A 22,995-nucleotide genomic window follows, 5' to 3' on the forward strand; every position below is an offset into this window, starting at 1 on the left:
CCCTGAGGGACTGTCTATCATCCATCCTATGGGATGGACCGCCTCCATCTTTTCTTTTTGCAAATAACATCCCAGGATCTTAATTCTACCTCTGTACTGAATACATGCCCACCTGCTTGAATGTTGAGGATAGTCCTACTAAGAACCATTACCTCAGCCCTCAAGGATGCAGGAAGATGTTAAAAGCACCGCCATTGAAGTATCAGATGAGGGACAGTCCCCGAGAAAAATACTTTCTGTGTATACTAAGTGTTTGCCTCGGTGTGGCTCATCAAAGGAAGCCGGCTCTTCTAGTGACCTGTGTGCTGCTCAGGTGCACGAAAACACAAGGACCTGGACAGCAGCCATCAGGTTTAGACCTGACCTGCATACACTGTCAACGATTCAGTAAAAGGCTTGGTCAACCATGATTTCTCCAACCTCTACTGCTCTGCTTCTTCCTCAGCTCCATGGTACCGTGTAGAGTCTCCCCTGTGAAGACCATTAGCAAATCCATCACGCTGTGGAGAATTCATGTTAGCAATGTGGTTATGAATTCACCTAGAACGTATCAACGTTTCTTCACATTGAAGTAGTCATGCTTTGCATGCTATAACTATTTCCATTATCTTTCCACGATAAGACATGCACACACACAAGCATAGTGCCCTATCACCTATCCTACGCCATGCTTCATCAGTTCTTGAACGTGCATTTCCACATTCTGATACTTCTAATATAGAATGTGTCCCACCATCATGGCCTACCTATAATGTATAAATAGACAGTGTTTGGCTATATATTTCCCTTCTTAGAGGTAGGTGAGTGATGGTCTGCTAAAACATGTAGTTGTGGCTCACTGAAATGGTTGACTGTACTGCGTGGCCATCCTGATGGGGGTTAGTGAGAATCCCAGTCACAGCCACAATGAGGGGAGCCAAGCAGAAAGGCCTCTCTCACCACAGGCTGTGCGAGTCTCTCTATTTCTTCTCTGGGACGGAGAACAAACACAGTCCAGAAGCGTGGGGACAAGTGGTCAAGAGCACAGACCGGCTGAGGACGTCGGTGTGAGTGTAAATGTTCCAGCTCCCACTATCGGGGCAGAAGCAGATGGCCAACTGTACCAACCTTCACTGCACACTTGCTACTAACTCTTCTCTGCCCCTGTCACTTCAGCCCTCCCTCCTGGGATCATCTGAAGAAGAAACAAAACAAAACAAAACAAAACAAAACAAAACAAAACAAAACAAAACAAAACACACCTACCTGCACCCAAATCCCTGCTTTGGGTTCTGATTTCATGAAACCAAACTAGGGCAAACTTGAGGGAATCAAAACAAAGCCCGGGCTTAGTCAACTATTTAACGAGCGAGCGATGCCTCATGAGTCAAAGGTATGCTTGCAAATCAAATGCCTGGGATTCCAGATCTATTTTCCAAAGAAAGTCTATTATTGTCAATTATTAGCTTTTCCCACCAGGCCTGAAAACTCATTTACTATTTTAACCGTGCGGAGCGCCAGCACAAAAGTTCCTAAGGAAATGGGTAATAACTTCGTCACACCTCGCTTCTTTACCAGGAAACAAAAAACAAACAGATACCTTGGGAGTGGGGGTGTTAAAAAGTGCTTGAATCAATACTCATTTAAGTCCTTATAAACAACTGAAATCCAAGACAGACAGGAAAAATAAACCTCACTAAAGCTCCCCAAAAGGGAAAAGCAGAAGGAAGGGGGTTCAGCAAGAAAACACATTCGATTCCTTGGCTGGCGATGATAAGGACAGCAGGACAGCCAGACAGACGGCAAGTAAGAACAGGCCTGCTCTGCCGGATTTAGCAAGGTCATGGACCCTGAACCTCAAGTCACTACAAAGCACAGCTTGAAATTAATGTGAAAGCTAACAGTCAAGTCACAAAATCACAGGCATCTGAGTTGAAAAATACTTCTGAGCTTCATATTATATAACACTCACATGTCTGTAATTGTGGGGAGTGAACCCAGGGCCTAGAATACAGTAGGTATGTGCTTGGTTCTAAGAGAACCCCAGTCCTCTTAGAGCTTTATTAATAAGCCACATGTTGCTCCCCCATGATTGCCATCTGTTCACTTAATATTCAACAATGTTTCCCTATGAAACCCAAGTGAAAAGACTTTATTATTTATTTGTGCATGTGTGCACATATGCATGTGAGTACCCACAGGGGCCTGAAGAGGACATTGGGGCTCCAAAACCAGATTAAAAAAAAAAAAAAAAACCAAACAATTCTTTTAGCACCAATTCCCAGTGCTTGTGGCCCAGGAGGTAGAATGTGGAGAAGACAGGATGAAGACCCCTGAGAGTACGGGAAAAAGTCAAAATCTTATGTGAACCTGTTTCCAATGGCCTAGTATAAGTTCACCCTCGGGTGGGTGCCTTCTCCGGTTTCTGAGCAAACATAAAGGCAACTGCTTGCTCGAGTAAAAAGCAAGTTATGAATAAATTTATGAATGAAGAATGCTCTTCCAGAGGACCCAAGTTCAATTCCCCGCACCCACAGGGAACGTCATACCCATCTGTGACTCCAGTTGCAGAGAATCCAACATACGGGCAGGGAAAGACCCAGACACATAAAAAAAGATAATAATTTACAAAAGATTTTATATGAAATCTTTTTGCATGTATCTCTTCTGGTTAGAGAGGGTGGACAGTAAAGGTTACACGAATGTCAAGTGCGTGTAAGTCCATTACTGTGAATGCAGCATAAAACACAAATGCATTGTGAAATCTGGGTAAGAAATTTGGTATACAAAAGCCAACATTAGCATTCACTATTAAGAGTACACAGGTACCTTTCTGGGGGTGGGGGGGTTGTTTCTTTTTTCTGTTTTTGTTGTTGTTGTTGTTTTTGTTGGTTTTTTTGTTTTGTTTTATTTTTCCTTTTTTTTTTCCCCAAAAAGTGTTGAGCTCAGAGAGAAAATATTCTTTATTTCCAGGTAAAACTTGATTTAAAAAAAAAAAAAAGCCCCCCGGTGGGGGGATGCTTCTATGAATAACCTTCATGGTTTGCAAGAGAATCCTCCTATTAATTTTGGTCTAAACAAACAAAACTAGGCAGGGACAAACACTCTGAACACAGGCCTGCTGCCTTCCCTGCAATCTCCAGACAGGACACCCACGGCACGCGCCGCTCCGGTGAATGCACCCTGCCTGAGATCTCACGTGTTTTCATCTCCTGAAATGAAGAGGCCTCATTGTATTCCAACGCCAGTGAGAGTGGAGGGAGCATTGGGACCTTGGATGGCAACACTTCTTTTGGGTGCTATTATGTGGACTGTATCGCAAAACAACGAAAAAGGAAGCACACGAGAGGACATGGAGGGCCCGTCTCTGTTTTACTCCTTCAAACCCTGAACAAGGCTCTCGGACAAGACTAGTGTCTTGCAGAGTCACTTGAACCACTCAGATTTCAGAATGATACACACAGTTGTATTGAGTGAGGTTAGGAATGAGTGAGCTGAGAAGTTTAGCAGGCCCTACGTTGGTCACCTTTGGTTTGAAGCTGAATGAAGCCTATGAGGCTGAGGATTCAGTCAGGGTTACGTAACCACTAGCCACAGCGGTCTTCCCAAGTCTTGCGATAACCCACATAGTACCCTGGCAACGTCAGATAGTATGGCCTATGCTTTTATCTCCAAACTAGTTATTTTTAGTATCTTTGAAGAATAGAGATGAAATTGGATGATCGTTGTTCTTACAGAACCGTCTCAGAACATGAAATGCGCAAATTCTTCCCCCAGTGCAATGCAGCTCGAGGAACAATCCTCTCAACTCTGGGCATTACATCTACACAATGAAGGATAAGGTTAGCCCACATCAGGGTTCCCTGGCCAGGACAATATGCAGCTATTAGGTGAAAGTGTCAATAAGAACACACCACCCGTCTCCAACCTTCCCTAAATGACTCTGGCCATTCTAGACCTCACATGCCTGGAATACCTTCCCCTGGGGACTCCAGTGGCTCGGACAACCGTCTGTGACTACATTCCTGAGATACAGCCGTTGTCAGCTCGCCTGAAGAGTTGGTGCCTGTCTTTCCAAACTGAATGACTCGTCCTCAGACTTCACTACAGGAAAATAATGCCAGCAGGTTCTTATTTCCGTCTCTGCAGGAAAGGTTGCTCTGAAGTCGAGCTTAAACATCTGCTATTATTAAAGAACTGAGTGTCTGCTGAATGACGGCCAAAATGTCTATTATTCCTCTTCAATAGACACTTAGTAAGCAAGTGCTGGTTATGCCTCTCAGTATAAAAACCAAACAGATTCTCAGGAGAAAATGAAAGAGAATTAAGCACAACAGGAAACAAAGAGCTTGCATCCCCACTAAGCAGTTCAGAGCATGGAATATAATAGAAGGGTGCTAGGGACTGTCCCCAAGACCTGCGTGTGCTAACCACTTGCTCCACCCCTCTGCTCCATCACCTGGAAACTCCCTTTAAACGGAAGCTGAAGATGTACAGCTGACTGTTTCAGGCCCTATCACAGTCAGATAGATACTCAATAAATGTTATATGAGCAAACACAAAGATAGATGGAGTGGATGAACGAAAGGAAACACCAAGTCACTTTAGACCAAGCCAATGAGACTCCATTTAAAAATGCCCAGTGTCACCTGACACTGCTTTAAATGCTCTATGACATGACCTAGGTCATAGCAGGTATCCAGGCTGGAGACAAAAAAGCTCACAAAGAAAATAATCTTCACGTCAATCAACGTGAGAGCCAAGAGAGAAAAACGGTCAGGGGGAGTGGGTCTCCCTCAGACGCTGAGCATCTCAGAGAAAGAGTACAGGAACTGGAGGTCTCAGGCAGCTGCATGAAGTTCCCATCCATAAAACACCCCCTTTCACATTCACGCTATTTATTCATTCCACTCTGCTTCTTCCAAAAGAACTATGGATTTCATGGGAAACAAATTAACAATTGTTCAAATACTCAGTGACTCTGGTGGCACACATTCCCAACATGCTGCTTGGCTGGATCAACCATCTTCCCAAACACTCCCGTTTACCATTGTTATTATTATTACTCAATTTAAAGCATCTTTAGACTTGAAGTTATTACTCTCTTCATCAAAAGACAGTTATCTTTTAATCCTTACTCTATAAGGATATCAGGTCCCAAGATAAGTCATCAAATCAAAAGCTCTAAACCGTCAGCATAATGATGGGGGTTTTACAGCTACTAATATGCTAAGAACCATTCACATGCCTTGACTGCACATAAACACCCACTAGAGTAATATACTTAGCCTGAGCACATCGGCCGTAAAGAAAGTATGTAGATAAGCAAGCGCTCTCTCTGCTCCAAGTGAAGTCGGCGCTGTTGGCCAGTTGCTCATGTAGCACAAACAAACAAACCAAGGAGAGGGCGTGTTATGGTTTGAGGATGAAATGTGCCCCAATAAGGTCAGAGTTTGAGTCACTGGTCTCCAGCTTGGTGACACTATTTTAGGAAGTCAGGGATCCTCTGGTAGGATAGCTACTAAGGGGTTGGGGAAGAAGACTTGGACAGTTAGGTCTGCCTCTGACTCCCAGCTAGCACTCTCTGACTTGGTTAGACAGACATGAGCAAGCTGCCATGGTAGACTTCCACCACCATACCTCCTACTCTGTGATAAATCTCCCCCAAACCAAGAACAAACCCTTCCTCCCTTAAGTTGCGACTGCTGTGTATTTTGTCCCAGTCAAGAGAAAAGAACTCTGGTTGTTTGAAAGAGAACGGCTCCCAAAGGTTCGGGCATTTGAACACTTGGTCTCCAGCTGGAGGCACTATTGGTGCAGGGAATGTGTCGAGGAGAGTATGCACTCTCTGCTTTGTGTTTGCAGTAAAAGAGGTGCTTTCTCAGCTCCCTGCTCCTGCCCATATCTGCCCCTTGCTGCCATGCTTCCTGGCCATGGTGAGCACTCGATCTACGGAACCCTGAGCCCAAATCGACCCTTCTTTAAGTTTCCTTGGTTATGGTGTTTTATTACAGTAGCAGAAAAGTAACTGACACAGGGATAGCAACTGGTTCTCAACCTGTGGGTTTCAAGCCTTTCACACGGACCACCAAAGACCATCGGAAAACACAGATTATGAAGAATCAACAAAAATAATGTTAATGATTGAGGATTAAAACAACACGAGGAACGACTGTATTGAAGGGTCATACCATTAGGTAGGTTGAGACTCAATGCCTTCTACACAGTACAAAGAGCCAAGGGCTAAGACTCAGAAAGCGTAATGATCTAGAAATTCATGTTCCTGCTTCTTAAAAGTGGGCTACTGAAAGCTATAATAAGGGTTATTACTAATGACTGGCATAAGAAGAGAGAACAGACCTACCATGCTTACCCTGACTTGCTATGTGAAGCTCTCTGCAACGTTATGTCACGGTAAGAAGGACCTTTAAAGATGCAGGGGACCTGGATTTGACTCCCAGCATCCACATGGCTCCTCACAACAGGTGTAACTCCAGTTCCAAGGGATCTGGCACCAGGCGCATGTATGGTGTATAGACATACATGTAGGCAAAAACACACGTGCAGATAAAAAAAAGGATGAAAAAAATGTCATCCTGTGTCTCAAAACTAGAAGACTTTAGTAGGAACACAGTGACCAATGTTTCTAAAAATTACACAGGCAGAGTCGGGCATGAAATCCCGACACTTGATTCCAGCACTTGAAAGTTCAAGGCCAGCCTGGTCTACGTAGAGTTTCAAGCTTGTAAGGCAAAGCGAAACTCTGTCTCTAAGTCAATAATTAGACTGTAAATAATAAAAAGTAAGACTTATAAGGTTATAAGTTAAAAGATGCTCTGAAGGGTCTTTGGCAAGAACATAAGAAGCACCACATGAGCTCTGATATGGGCCTCTCTCAGAGTCCCTGCTAAGGCGGTAAGGGATGACTCTGAGGACAGAATGGAGGGTATAGCCAAGGAACAGGTAAGAAAATGTGACCCAAAGTTCTACAATGTGTCTTACACACAAAAAGTCTCGTGAGAACACAGGTGGTGTGGACCGCGTATACACTGCCCATTTAACAGTTCATAGGAGGCTTCCAATAAGTCATTTTAATTAGAATATTGTAAGGACAAGTTATTTTTAATCAACATATGTAAAAAAAAAACATTCTTTAAGACAGTAGCAAATTCACCAGCTGATGAGCATCCCCAATTAGGAAAAACTAGATTTTCCCACAATGAGAGTGCGTCATCCCACAAAGGAGAGTTCCTTTCCTGTGTCATCTGAGGACTCGTGTCCTGGGATGTGGTACTGGGACACAGGGTTCATTAACAAGACAGATGTAGTTTCTGTTCTGGTCATTCTTCCTGGCTTTGGGCTAGAGCACACAGCCCTCTGGAGAGTGGCCTTGGGCACTCTGCACTTTTGTTTCCTCTATAGGATAATCAGACATTTCTGAGACCTGTCACTGGTCTCTTCAGATCTCTGCTTAGTAGAGAGGCTTTTGACCATCCTAAGTAAAACTGAATGTCAACTCTTGGTCCCCTCTACACCCCCAAGTTTCTCATCTCTCCCTGACAGCCTCCATAGAATGCATTAGACCTGACACACTTAACTATCTGTTTATAATGTGAAGGTCACACGCCTGTGACATTTCTAGGACCTGCAAGGGACTGGGTACTGAATTTACCAGCACACAGTAAGGATCTGTAGAACGGATGTTCTTCTTCAAACATCCAACCACAATGAGCCACAGTCATTTAGCACATCCACTGCTGTGCAGTTTCATTCAAATTAGTTCTTGACCCTACAAAGAAAACCCTGCACGTGTAGCTACGATGCCAGGCTGTTTCCCAACTGCCTCCACCGTTTCGCCATCTGCAGACTATCAGATTGTAATTCCCACTTCACATTCTAGAAGGCTAATATGTGTTCTATCAAGATATGTGTCCGTTTCTATCAAGACCAGGAGCAGCCTCCATGAAAAGCACCTTCTGACTCCCCGAAGGGTAAGAAGAGTAAACCACAGTCAACATCTGGATATGAAATCAGGGTGAGTCCCACAGTCACCCAGGTACCTTACCTGCTTTGTAGCACCAAGCACTGGCGTCTCAAGGCTTCAGGAAAACCTCTCTGGGTGAGAGAAGCACTGTCAAGCCTGATCACTAGCCCTGCCACACTCCCAGCTAGCCAATCCTTTTCTGTTCTTTTCAGGCACGGGCGCAAGCGCGTTTGGGCCACATACAGCAGACAGACTTGTTTTGCTCACTAAGCAATCAGGCCAGTCACTAGAATACAGCTAAGTTTTAAAGTAAAACCCTCCACCGCCGTTCTTCTACATCCTGACTTTATTCCCCACCTGCTCATCTGATGTAGTCATGAAGAACTGAAGGCTAAAACCTCAGCCTTGGCTTCTTCACACCTCACAACCGCAAAGCCACAGAGGGTGCAGACACGCAAACCCTCTCTCCCCACCCTCCCGACTCCCACTCCAACTCCCACAGACAAGAGGTCAGTTTATAAGGCAAGTCTCTCCTCAGACCTAAACCGTTGAGATACTTTGCCCGTCAGTCCCTGCAATGTGAACTTTCCTTGCACTTTCTGACCTTGGCATCTGTCTTAAACTATTTACATAGTTGCCTTCCGGGAATAAATTGTATTCTTCACTGCAGATAGACTATTTTGTTTCTTTATGGGAAAAACCTAGCTTGTTTACACTTGGTTCGTGAGGCCTTCAAGTACTACTTTCTCCTCCCGGTGTTCCTACTGTTGGCTGAAATCTCTTGTTCTACTGCGTTTGCACTACCTGGTTCGAGATCTGTTCCACCAGTGAAAGTCTTAGTAAGCTCTTGAGTGCCTCACCTCTCCACGCGACATTCTGGCTGCCCATTAGCATGACTGGAATAAATTACATTCTATCTGCTTTAGCCAGAGCAGTCAAGGGCAAATACCAAATCAGTGGAACTGCCATTAAAGCATTCTAGAAAGTTCCAGTGACTGTACCTGAATAAGTTCAGTGCTTCTGAAAGAAGGCGAGCAGTATTATCAATGTTGCAGCAATCTCTTCTCTCGTTCTTTGCTGGCACAGGGCAGACCTGACAAAGAAAAGTGAAAAACAAGTTGCCATCACTAGACCACTCAGAGGTCTGGGAAAGAAACTCTTTCCCACGAGTTAAGAAGATTACAGTTCTAAACAGACTCCCTGTCCCAATCCACATGTTGCATTAAGCAAAAGCTCACTGAGCCTTCAGCCACCTCTTAATGAATTCCAAATTTGCTGCTCAGTGCTAGTAAGTGCAAAACTCATCCCTAATGGAGGCTGATGAGCTGAGAGGGAGCTGTGGTGACCAGAAGGAGAGCAGACATCAATCCAAAGTAGTGTTAGTTAATTAGCCTCCAGCCTTACTATCATTCACTATCAGTTCATTTCACCTAAAAATGCTTGAGAGTTTTGTCCTTTGTGCTTTAATTTGTACGTGCTAGATGAAGTTATTTCTTGAACAGTCCACTTAATGTTCTCAATTATAATATCAGCCCCTGAATGATTTCATGCAAATTGTTTTTTTTAAAGGAATCTGAGCTTCCTTCTCTGAAAAGCAGCAACAACTGGGGCTTCATCTGATTATTGTAGGACAATCAAAAGCCATTGAATGCTTTGCCTGTCACTCAAAGGCAACTGCAAGCTCCTCCGTTCTTTACAAGGAAGGGTGTGATTCAGTTATCTGTTTTAAAACTGGGCACTCGGGTCCTCCAGCCACACCTCTTCTCTTAGGAAGAAATTAAGACAACCAATGCCACCTCTGTTTTCTTTCACATTAAAAAAAAATTACAGTTTCCTCTAATTTTTAAACAAATGTACCACACAATGCACATCTTTAGGATTGAACCACAGAGGTATGCATGAGACAGGAAATGGTCTCAAGCAATTATAAGCTATATGGGAAGCCATTAAAGGAATGGACCACTGTTTCTTTACGATCCTCCCACATCCAGTTCTGGGCCATCTCTACGATCACAGCCTCTGCAGAGGTTAAGAACAGGTGGGAGGTACATTTGCCCAAGCCAACCCGCTGAATTGGAAGGATACACTTCTTCAACTTAGAAAAAGATGTCCAGATTACCTTCAGACAGGCCTGAAGCCGGTGACCACTGCCAGCCCTATGCTGGCTACGGCTCCATACATTTACCGGCTACCATAGCAGAATGAAGGCCAACTCTCAGCCAATGGGACAGAGTTGATTTCCATGTATCTTAAATCGCTTCTTCTAATGAGATTTAATAAAAAATTATTCTAGTGTTTTAATTATATAGACTGAGCAGGTTGTATTCATGTACATAACCCCAACTAATGAAAAAGAGGACGTGAATTTGAAAAAGTAAGAAAGAGTATAGGAAACAATTTGGAGGGAGGAAAGAGAGAGGAAAATTATGTAATTATGTGATAATCTCAAGAAAGTTTCAAAATTAGTTTCTCAGGGACACTAACATGGCTCGGTAAAGTGCTTGCCAAGCAAGTTCTGAGTTCAGATCCTCAGCACCGTCACAAATGCCTGCCAGACAAGCATGGTGGTCTGCTTGTAACCCCAAACAGCATGGTGGTCTGCTTGTAACCCCAGACAGGCATGGTGGCTTGTAACCCCAGACAGGCATGGTGGCTTATAACCCCAGACAGGCATGGTGGCCTGCTTGTAACCCCAGAGGTAAAGACAGGAGCTCCGAACAACTCGATGGTCAGAACAGACAAGTCAATGAGCCCTGGGTTCCATATAAAAAGTGGGGACGATTGAGGAGGACCCTTGTGTATTCCTAGCCCCCCCCACACACACAGACACACATGCACGCACATACATGAACACACAATACCACACATATATATATACATGAGAAAAGAAGTTTCTCTTTAGATATGAATAAAATCGAGGCTGGTAAAGCACTTGTCACACAAGCCTAGTGGTCTGAGGTCATCTCAGATACTTCACGTAAAGGCGGAAAGAGAACAGACTTCAGAGGTCTCTGACCTCCACACATTCACCACACATACAACAAATAAATTCACCACACAAAATGCACCACACATACAACAAATAAATTCTCCACACAAAATACACCACACATACAACAATAGCAAATAAACCTATCTTTTCAAGGAAATTCATACCACACTCTGCCACTTTCTTCCTCTAGATCCCCCTACACACAGCAGCTATACTGAGTGGATAAGACCTCTGGGAAAGCACCTTCCCTCTCCCCAGCTTCCATTTACAAAACTGCTTGACCCTTGACAGTCAGGTGCGAAGGGACATCAGCTATGCTGTTGTCTCCTCCCCTTCCTTGGGTGCCCAGGGCGAGTCTCCAGAGCTTGATGACTGCATCATCAGGATTTCCGTCTAAGCTCCCTGGAGCCCATGTCTGCTTCCTAACCTTTTGCATCCCTTTGGTAGAAAGAATGGATTCATAATCGTATACATGCTCTTTTTAAAATGTTTTATTTTTTGTGTGCATGCACTTGTGTATACATGCAACATGTGTGTGCGTATACATGACACATGTGTACATGTGTGGATAGATGAGAAAGCCAAGAGGGTGTCAGATCCCTAGAGCTGGAGTTAATAGGCATTTGTGATCTTAGCACGTGACATGGGTGCTAAGAACTGATCTCAGATCCTCTGGAAGAGCAAAAAATGCCCTGGACCACTGAGCCATCTCTCCTGCCCTCAGGAATACATGTTCTTAAGTATCCCAAACAACACTACAAATCTAGTGATGTGAAAAGTCAGATAGGGCTCTAGGGACCCATTGGCCTAGAAGTGCATGCCACAGCTTCATAAATCCTGAAAAAACTTATCTCTGAGTCCATTGTCCTCACATTGGCTGGGACTTAAATGACTAAAAGGTGCAACTGAGATAAAAATGTCTCTTAAACCACTGTACTAAGACACAAACTACTGTCCTAAGGGCCAGTAATTCTACAAAAAGATCACCAATTTCTTTACTAAAGCAAGGTCATGCAACTTAATAACAAGATACGGTTAAACAGTGACTAGACTGGCTGAAAGGAAGCCAGACAGGCAAAAGCACTCACCCATACCGAGCTGCAGAAACAGGTGCTTAGGGAGACGATATACACCAGCCCAGCCATGGCATCTATCCTGCTTAGTGGAACGTACCCGAACCTGGGACTAACAACTCTATGACTAGGTATATATTTGTATAGTCACCAAAGCAAGGTCCAGGAACACTCAGCAACATGAATCAGAAACGCTACCGTAGGGGGTTATCAGTCATAGAAGGGGTACACTGTCACATAATCACAGACAATAGAATCCTAACAGCATCCAGACAGCAAATGACAAAGGCACACGGAGATACACCGAGGCACACACAGAGACACACAAACACAAACCGAGACACACTGAGACTCAGAGTGAGTCTACAGCACATCAATCTGCACCCCTGTAGCAAGCCCAAGCAAGGCTGATGAGACAGCCTTACAGCTCTGCAGGACAGGAAGTGGAGCTTCTGAACTGTTGGTGACATTCTGCTTCTCAGTCTAGAAGCTGGTCACAGAGATGCAGCTGGCGTGTGAAAGTTCAATAAACCTGATATCAAGGTTTTCAGACTTCTCTCCACGGAGGTTCCAGGTCAGTGAAAATTTTACCTAAAGGGAAATAGGTTAACCATCTAGAAACAAGAATGTGTTCTCTTTGACATGCCTTTCATAAATAGATGTTTTTAAAATGCTGCGGTGACTGTCGCCCACCTGCAAAACTGAATTGACATACACTGGTTTGACCAAGAAACTACTACTGTCAAGAGATGTCACACACACAGTGATTATTATTTTTTTTTTTACTTTTGAAAAACAGCAGGAGTCACAAATAGCATTCAAATTTTTTTATAGAAACAAGATGACCAGCCAGGCAGTGGTGACACACCTTTAATTCTAGCACTTGAGAGGCAAGCAGTCGGATCTCTGTGAGTTTAAGGCCAGCCTGGTCTATAACACAAGTTCTGGGACAGCCAAAGTAACACAGGAAACCGTGTCATGAAAATAGAAGAAGGAGGAGGAGGAGGAGGAGGAAGAGGAGGAGGAGGAGGAGGGGGAGGAGAAAAGGAGGGGGGGGGGAGAGGGGAGGGGGAGAGGAGGGGAGGGGGAGGGGAGGAGGAGGAAGAAAATAAAGGAAACAAGATGACCAAAGAAGGTGGGCTACAAAGTAACAATGGTAAAACACTCTATTTTCCAGCTCAGATGTATGCCTCCTCATCTAGCTTTCCCCCAATATTGTTTTAAAGCGCTGTGCAACAGAGAAAGCAAGAATGTGCCCACGGCAGTGATAATTATTGGCAAGCGCAGGTGTCTGAACAGAGGGAAGCTAAGGGAAATGAAACACAAATCCTTCCGCCTCATTAGGGTTCTAAAAATAGTCTCAAAATACAAGGCATGGGTGCTGCATAAATGAATGAGAAATGTAACCAAAGGGGTTTTTGTGAGTCTTGACCACAGCCCCGACACAATTATTTTGAAGATTAAAAAAGAAAAACAAAACAAAACAAAACAAAACAAAACAAGAAGACATGATGCTATGAACCAGGCCAGCAGGACTTAAAAGGGAGAGAAATTGAACAACACAAAATCAATACAATGAGAGTGAGGACAGATTTTTTTTTTTTGAATATTGTTCATACTAAGGTAGGAAATGTAGAAATAACGGGCTCTCTGAGGCCATGAACAGATCTGAAGGCTTATCTCTTCTAACTAGGTGTTAATTCATTTTGAATTTGATTCCCACAGGACCCAGGAGGGGGGAAATGAACAAAGTTCGAGCATCCAGCAATCACCAGGAGGAGGTGACCCTGTATCTCCTGCTGTACTAGGAGATGGCAAGCCTAGGACTAGCTGGGATCTCACAGGACTCCTTCCAACTCCCACTGAACAGCGGACCAAACTGGCTATGCATGGATGTGTCGCCAAGTGGGTGATACTCTAGAAAGAAGAGGCAGCTACTGCTTTAGTCACATCCCTTTTTTGTTTTTTTGTTTTTTTTTCTGGTTCATCACTCCGTTTATTAGAGTAACCACATCTGGAGAGGCACAAAGCACTGAAGTTTTACATGACTACCCAGCTCGCTCACCTCCACTTAAAGAACAAGCTTTCAAGACACCCGAGTCAGCTCAACATAGACCCAGGCGGCACTGTCACTAAGAGGCAGCAACATTTGCAGAAGATGAGTGACAACAAAGAAGATCAAAATATTCAAACAGTCAAGCTTTCCAGTCTCTTAAAATCCTGAACTAAGAACTCTTGGTTCCTCTAAGTTTCTAACCCAGAGATCTATACTAAGCATGTTATGGAAGGAAAAGGTGAGAGTCAAAAGTTACATTCCTTCCATCGATAGCAAGTATCTGTCACAACCGCAACCACAAATGACCTGCCAACACTTGTCCCGATACTACTGCCCCAGTCTTTCCTTAATTCTATGGGGCACACATGACCCTGGGTTGGCAAGTAACTTCCCTGATAATCCTGGTCCCAACCAGTGATTTGGATTAGATCCATGCCCCAGGCCACAAATCAACAGCCCACAGATGTCGATGGAGGCAACCATTGCTCCTGTGTAGACTACAGAGAGGGGAAAGCCTGCCTGAGACAAACCCAGATGAAAACTCAGTCTGTGGCAACAAAGGTCAGGCTCTGAAGCTAATCTCACTGTGAACTAATTAACTTCCTTCCTTCCTTCCTTCCTTCCTTCCTTCCTTCCTTCCTTCCTTCCTTCCTTCCTTCTTTTTCCAGGCATGCTTTCTCTGTATAGCCCTGGTCTTGCTGGCACTCACTCTATAGACTCAGATCTACCTGCAACTGAGAATTTTTTAGCAACATAAACCAAGACCTTCTTCTATTGTTTTGATACTAAACAAATGTCTGCCATTTGCAAACAAATGGCTCAGATGCTACTGCTTCTTCATTCCTTTGAAAACTTTTAAAGGACTAGTTCTTCAGCCAGATAGTCTACCTCTGACTATAAATAATAATGAAAATGTAAATAAAATAAGCAGAAGTCCTGTGAAATGGAACACGGTGAAAAGTCAACATCAAATAGGCCTGCCTTGTGTCAGCCTCCGAACATGAGGAGCTTCTGGACTGCTATATTATTTCCTCATTCAAAAAGAAAAATGTCGGGGGCTGGAGAGACAGTTCAGAGGTTAAGAACAGTGGCTGCTCTCCTGGAAGCTCAGGGTTCAATTCCCAGCACCCACATGGCAGTTCACAACCATCTGTAATTCCAGTTCCAAGGAATCCGTCACCTTCTCCTGGCCTCTGCCAGACACTTAAAGGCAAAACACACATACACATAAAATTTAAATTTTAAAAAAGGGGTCCTTGCGGATGATCAAAACGTGAATGCTTCACTCCTTCTCTAAAAGGGGAACAAGAATACCCTTGGCAGGGAAGAGAGAGGCAAAGATTAAAACAGAGACTGAAGGAACACCCATTCAGAGCCTGCCCCACATGTGGCCCATACATATACAGCCACCCAATTAGACAAGATGGATGAAGCAAAGAAGTGCAGACCGACAGGAGCCGGATGTAGATCGCTCCTGAGAGACACAGCCAGAATACAGCAAATACAGAGGCGAATGCCAGCAGCAAACCACTGAACTGAGAATAGGACCCCTGTTGAAGGAATCAGAGAAAGAACTGGAAGAGCTTGAAGGGGCTCGAGACCCCATATGTACAACAATGCCAAGCAACCAGAGATTCCAGGGACTAAGCCACTACCTAAAGACTATACATGGACTGACCCTGGACTCTGACCTCATAGGTAGCAATGCATATCCTAGTAAGAGCACCAGTGGAAGGGGAAGCCCTGGGTCCTGCTAAGACTGAACCCCCAGTGAACTAGATTGTTGGGGGGAGGGTGGCAATGGGGGGAGGATGGAGAGGGGAACACCCATAAAGAAGGGGAGGGGGAGGGATTAGGGGGATGTTTGCCCAGAAACCGGGAAAGGGAATAACTCGAAATGTATATAAGAAATACTCAAGTTAATAAAAAAAAAAAATAGGGCTGGAGAAATAGCTCAGTGGTTAAGAGCACTGACTGCTCTTCCAGAGGTCTTGAGTTCAAATCCCAGCAACCACATGGTGGCTCACAACCATCTGTAATGAGAACTGATGCCCTCTTCTGGTGTGTCTGAAGACAGCTACAGTGTACTCGTAATAAATAAATAAATAAATCTTTAAAAATAAGTAAAAATAAATAAATTACTTGGAAAGAATTGCTACCAAATTTCTCCCTTGTTGGGAGGCATGTAATGACAGCCATTTTATGAGCTGTTTCATTAATACAAAAGCCCCCTTGCAGAAATCTATCTTTGGGCCTGATTCTTCCCTTTCAGATAATAAAAACAAAGCCAGGAATTATGCTCAAGTTTCTATAAACTCTATGCAGGAAGGCTCAGACTGAACCCCAGTGAACTAGACTGTTGGGGGGAGGGCGGCAATGGGGGGGAGGGTTGGGAGGGGAACACCCATAAGGAAGGGGAGGGGGGAGGGGGATGTTTGCCCGGAAACCAAAGAATTATTATTAAGTATTAAATAAATTTTAAAAAAAAGGGGGGGTCCTTGGTATAAATGGTTATTTATGCACTATGCTTTGCACCTGACCTTGATCTTTGCAGGTAGTAAATGATACAAATGGATGGAATCTGTCCATGCTCATTACAACTTTAGTTATCTTCCTGGTTGGGAACTTCTGGGCTCACCCGACACTTGCTGAGGACAGATGACAACTGACTTTCAATGTTTCACCAAGGCTATCTCTGGAACCCCACTGACCTGTTATGAGACAGTAGTTCAGGATGTTGCCTTGTCCTGCCCATCTTCTGGATAAGGTTCTGTTACGTAGACATAGTTTTAACCTTAGACAATTTTGCAGATTTGGAAAGCCATTGGTGAGACAACCACGTACAGTGGTACGTCCATCTCCCTTATAGTCAGTTCTACTTTGGCTGGGTTAATTAAGAGGAAAAATGGGTTAAAGTAGCTACAGAGTTTATATCCAAAAGGTGTACCCTACGTGGGTGGGAATGGGCACTTCTGTAATGTCATTGGATAAAATCCCCAATGCCTGGGTGGGGCCATCTCCTCCTGAACTGTTGGACAGGGAAGCCCCTGACGTCCCACAGATCATAAAGGCTGTTGCTACTGCTGTCGGTTGTATGACAGACCCCATCGCTTAAGACACTCCATGCTTCGGACATTGAGAAGTTAAGCTGCGTCTGAACTGGAAAGTCGTATCCTGCCGACTGGCTTTTATAGTGCCAGAGGGGGCCATGCAGGCTGTAGGTGAACAGTCACCAACATTCCTGCTTGGCTACGAACTGTGTCTTAAAATACTGACCCACAAGATGGCGTGTGCCTGCTCGTGCAGTAGTGGCTTGGCTGTTGTGGGTAAGACGGACATTCTTCTGATTGGATCTAAGGCCGGTTCCACAAAACAGGGGTGAAGCCTGGTACTGTGAACCAGAACAAAACCTGTGACTCAGAAGGTCATGGGTTGCACCGGGGGAGCGACTTCTGTGCTTTTTCTAGATGGATGTGATATGCCTGTCAAATTGCCTGCTAAACTTGTGTTTACGCCCATAGGTGTTCCCAGTCCCTTATAACCCCTGAGAAGCTCCTGAGATCAAATGACTATTACTGTGGCATGGTAGCCTGTTTCTTAGTCATAGGTGGACATCGATAGTCACCCCCTCCAAGGCTCAGGGATCATTGAGAAGATGGGATAGAAAGAATGTTAAGAGCTGGAGGAAGGGGTGGGGTGTGGTGTAACAGTTTCCTCCCAGATCGAAACATTTCATCCTGCACTGTGTCTGCTTGTCTCTTGGCTTTCTGGCTACCACAAGGTGAACAGGCTTCCTGTGCCCCACAGATCCACTCTCCTGATATATTGTGCTGCCACTGGCTTGAAGGCACATGTGCCAAGATGCTGGAAACTTTTCTGCCTTTTCAGTTGCTTCTCTTATTTCTTCCCCTTCATGTTAATGAAAAACTGACAAACAGCAGTGTGCTGGCCAGTTCTATGTCAGCCTGACACAGGCTAGCCACATTCAGGAACAGATAACTTCAATTGAAGAGGAAATGCCCCTGTGGGGCCATTTTCCTGATTAATGATTGATTTGGGTGGGCCCAGCCCACTGAGCGGACGGCCACCTGTGGACTAATGGTCCTGGTTCTATAAGAAAGCAGGCTGAGCAAGCCATAGGAGCAAGCCAGTAAGCAGCACCCCTCTGCATCAGCTCCTGCCTCCATCCAGGTTCCTGCTGACTTCCTTGGATAATAGACTGTGATGCTGAACTGTTAGCCCAGTTAACCCCTGTCTCCCTGAATTGTTTTTGGTGATAGTGTTCTATCATGTCAGTAAGACACACGGCTACTCAGAACGAGAAGATAACTCTGAGAAAGTCGGGTATTAACTTTGTTGAATGAGTGGGGAAAATTGGCTTGAGAATAGATGAATGACTCCCCCAGGGGGTAAATGGCTGTGCTGAGCTGAGCTGTGGGGCCATATAGCCCTTCAGCCTCATGAGATGTAGAACTCAAACTTCCTCAATCAACATGCAGACCATATACAGATTTGTGTGCCTTAATCACACTCTTCACACACACACACACACACACGCACACACACACAAATGCTTCTAACTTTAGAAGGGTTAGGAACAATAGAAGTTGTGGAGATAGTGCAGAAAGCCCTTATCTAACCTGACCAAGTTTTCCTTAGTAATAACAGCTTAGAGTTAATGTGTTCCATTTATCAAACCATGGTGCTGGCATAGAAATTCTGAATATCTGTTTGCTGTTCTAGGGTCCCAACCAGCTTTTCATAGTATGCTAAATTGTGCATCTCCCAGGCTCCTCTTGGCTAAGACAGTTTCTCAGATGTCTTTGTGTGTTCTGTGGTTCTATAACTGAAAACCTTAAGTTAATTAATTTTATTTTATCTGCATGGGTGTTTGCTCACATGTCTTTGCATGGTGTGGATGATGGGTGCCTTCAAAGGGCAGAAAGTGGGCATTGAATCCCATGGAGGGTTTTAAGTTTCCATGTGGGTACCGGGAATTGAACCTGGATCCTGTGGAAGATCAGTCAGTGGTTAGATGTGGTTCTAGACCAGGGATGGCTCAGTTACAAAAGTGCTTACTGTTCAAATGTGAGGACCTGTATTTGGATCCCAGATACTCATGTAAAAACTGTATGCAGTGATACATGCCTGTATTCCTGGAGCTTCGCAGATCCTGGGTTTCACTGGCTACCCAGCCTGACTGAATCCACGAGCTCCATGTTCAGTGAGATGTGCTATCTCAAAAATTACAGGCAGAGCAGGCGAAGAAGACATCTGCTATTGACCCCTGACCTCTACACACAAGCAGGCAAATGTGTATGTGGAGCACACAGAGAATTTTTAAAGAGGAGAAATTTATCCTTGTACAAGTTGGGAGGATGGGATTCCGAGGATCTGGGTACCGACATCTGCTGTGACTTCCTACCGCACCTTCACACAGTGGAAGGGCAAGCCAGACAGTCTACTCTTGCAAATCCTTTAAAGATCCATTTGGAAAGGGCTGGTTTTATGGTAGAACCACTCCCAAAGCCCACCTTCCAAACTTTGAGAGGGGCATAGGGATGTGTTTTATAGAATGGCTGCCACTGGGATTTGGTGACACTTCCTGAAGAGGAAGGGCTACTGAGCCAAGTGGCTCTCCCATGATGCCCTGTGGAGGACATGTGTTACCATGATCTGCATTTCCCATGATGCCCTGTGGAGGACATGTGTTACCATGATCTGCATTTCCCATGATGGCCTGTGGAGGGTATCTGTTACCATGATCTACATTTTCCATAATGCCCTGTGGAAGGTATGTGTTACCATGATCTACATTTTCCATGATGCCCTGTGGAAGGCATGTGTTACCATGATCTGCATTTCTGTTCCTGTTGCATCCTGAAGGAGTAAAAACCTCCAGGGGTTGGGGATTTAGCTCAGCGGGAGAGCGCTTGTCTAGCAAGCGGAAGGCCCTTTGTTCGGTCCCCAGCTCCGAAAAAAAAACAAAAAAACAAAAAAAACAAAAAACAAAAACTCCTAAAAAGGTGGAGGATCTAGCTAAGAGTCATGTCTTCTGTCTGTGTGGGAGATTTCTCTCTCCCTTTTTCATCTATCTATCTATCTATCTATCTATCTATCCATCCATCATTCATTCCACCACTTAATACATCAAACATCACTGTTAATCTCACTGTTAAACATCACTATAAACACACAGGTGTTTATTTTCTACTTAAGGTTCTAATCTGGGAGTACAGGGCGTACTGTTTCTCAGTTGTCCCAGTTTCAGCCATGAGGAACTTCATCAGCTGCCTTTGACATAAGTCCATCATGCAATGTTCCTTACTGGTGTATTTTCTGGTACTATAAGGTGATCCAGGTTCACCTTGTGCACTTTGTGTCTCTGCCCTAGAATCATCTAGCTGTAAAATTGGTCCTGGTTCATCAAGTTAACTTTATCACCCACCACCTGGGTTATGACCCACAGTGACAATCACTGATCAGTCTGTCCCCATCCCATGTTAAAGAGAAGAACTAGACGTCTGAAAGAAGAGACGGCTTAACTAAGACTACTCTCAGGTAGCTAGGACTTCATCCTTGACCTGCAACTGTGTTTCCACTGATGTTCCCACTGAGGACCAGGTTCTGCATAGGACAATCTCCCCTGCCTCCAGGTTCTTGTGTGAGCCGTTCAGATGTGAACTCCCCTGCATGTGCCCAGGGCAGGGTCAGCAAAGAGAGAGCTGCTGGTGTGTTCTCTGTGGAGGCGGCTGGGGCAGATGTGTGCTATCTGGCCTGAAGAGGATTTTGTAATGTGAACACATTGCAGACACACAGACTCTGACTACTGACACAGAAGCACTTGTAGCAGGCTCGCCCACATGACTGACCCGTGCCAAAAAATGCTTTAGATTCCAGTGTACTCTTTTGAACTCATCTCCTTTCCACAAAAGATGGTGAATTGAGGAGAGAAGTAAATGCAGGCAGAAAACCCTTCTGACTTTATCCAGTGAACCTCAGAGAGCCACCAATGCGGAATTGAGCAGGTGGACATTTGGTGTTCCCAAACCTGAAGCAGTAGCTATTTTAACCCATTTTTCCTCTTAATTAACCCAGCCAAAGTAGAACTGACTATAAGGGAGATGGGAGTACCACTGTACGTGGTTGTCTCACCAATGGGTTTCCAGATCTGCAAAATTGTCTAAGGTTAAAACTATGTCTACGTAACAGAACCTTTTCCAGAAGATGGGCAGGACAAGGCAACATCCTGAACTACTGTCTCATAACAGGTCAGTGGGGTTCCAGAGATAGCCTTGGTGAAACATTGAAAGTCAGTTGTCATCTGTCCTCAGCAAGTGTCGGGTGAGCCCAGAAGTTCCCAACCAGGAAGATAACTAAAGTTGTAATGAGCATGGACAGATTCCATCCATTTGTATCATGTTTTCCTCCAAAGATCAAGGTCATGTGCAAATGTTGGCTATTCCTGGTTGTCAACTTGACTGTATCTGGAATGAACTACAATCCAGAATTGGAGGGCTCATCTGTGATTCTGATCTTGAGTCTGGAAGACACAAGTTTCTAACCTGGATCTTGGCATGGAGATCTTGAGGCATAGTGGCCATGAAAAGCTTAGGTCCAGGAAAGTTAGTACAAGCCTTTAATCCCAGGAGACTGAGGCAAGGAGACCTCTGAGTTCAAGTCACCCTGGGACAAAGCAAGTCTCAGATCTAGGCATGGTGGTACACACCTTTAATTTGGGCCACACTGTCTGCTAGAGGCCTACATAAGGACATGGAAAGAAGGAAGATTCACTCTCTGACTGCTTGTACTTACTTGCCAGCACATCTGTTGGAACCTTCTTCTACAGAAGCCCAGCTGAAACAGCCAGCCTCATGGGACTGAGCAACTACTAGATTCTTGGACTTCCCATTCACAGCTGACCATTGTTGAGTTAGTTAGACTACAGACTGTAAGTCATCACAATAAATTCCCTCAATATAGAGAGACATTCTGTAAGTTCTGTGACTCTAGAGAACCCTGACTAATACACATAGATAGGAGGAGTTAACTTAATTTTTCCCCTGTAGTCCGAGGCGATTCTCTCTGAACTATTTTGTTTCCATGACCTGGAGCTTGTTCTGGGAGCCTCCCTACATTTCTCCACACCTGATCAACTCAATGGGCCTGACTTAGTCTGCTCAGACCTACTCAGGGCCAAAGGTAAATGTGGCCCTGCTTTCCCAATGTGGTCCTGCTTTCCCGCTGCACCTCTGGCTCTGGAGGTCAGAGTGGCCCTGGGTGGCACATGCCTCTAGCCTCCCATTCACCATACCTGGCTGTGGAGGAGTTCTAGCTGGGCTAACAGTCTACACCCCTAGCATGATCTTTTGCTGGAGGGAAATGTACCCTCTTTATTCTGGGGGGAATCACCCACTCCTGGGACAGGCTTGATGTTCTTCATCTGTCTTCTGTCACAGACCTCTTCTCCTTAGGCAGAAGCTCCTTAGCACACAATTTGCCTTTCTATTAGTTTTTCTTAGGAACTCCAGCTAGACACAAATCCTGTCACACACTTTATCTTTTAATGATCTCCTCTGGGTGGTTCTTTTACTTTGAGGACGTTTATCACATGCTGGCCTAAGTCACTGAGATCTGCCGAAGCCTTTTTTTTTTTTTTTTTTTTTTTTTTTTGGAGCTGGGGACCGAACCCAGGGCCTTGTGCTTGCTAGGCAAGCATTCTACCACCGAGCTAAATCCCCAACCCCCTTTTCTGCTTTATAAAAACCTATAAAAACCACCAAAGGACGCAGCCAGCAGCCACTAAAGCTCCATACTTTATGGATTAACCTGCTGGATTAACCTTTGTTTAACTTCTCTGTAAACAAGAGTTGTGTCTAGCCCAGTGAGCTAGGGTTCAAACACAAACAAC

At 44.6% G+C, this 22,995-nt stretch overlaps 1 protein-coding gene across 13 annotated transcripts in view; it reads right to left on the reverse strand.

The window, feature by feature from the left end:
* Window positions 1-22,995, reverse strand: part of Osbpl3 (oxysterol binding protein-like 3) — a 176,689-nt gene that overhangs the window by 136,636 nt on the left and 17,058 nt on the right. For all 13 annotated transcript variants that reach the window (NM_001427811.2, XM_087658077.1, XM_087658082.1 and 10 more), the window contains one exon: window positions 8,965-9,056. The gene's annotated coding sequence lies outside the window, so the exon portion shown is untranslated. The remainder of the gene's footprint in view (window positions 1-8,964; window positions 9,057-22,995) is intronic.

Source organism: Rattus norvegicus, chromosome 4 (genome assembly GCF_021556685.1).
Source record: "Rattus norvegicus strain SHRSP/BbbUtx chromosome 4, alternate assembly SHRSP_T2T, whole genome shotgun sequence".
NCBI lineage: Eukaryota > Metazoa > Chordata > Mammalia > Rodentia > Muridae > Rattus > Rattus norvegicus.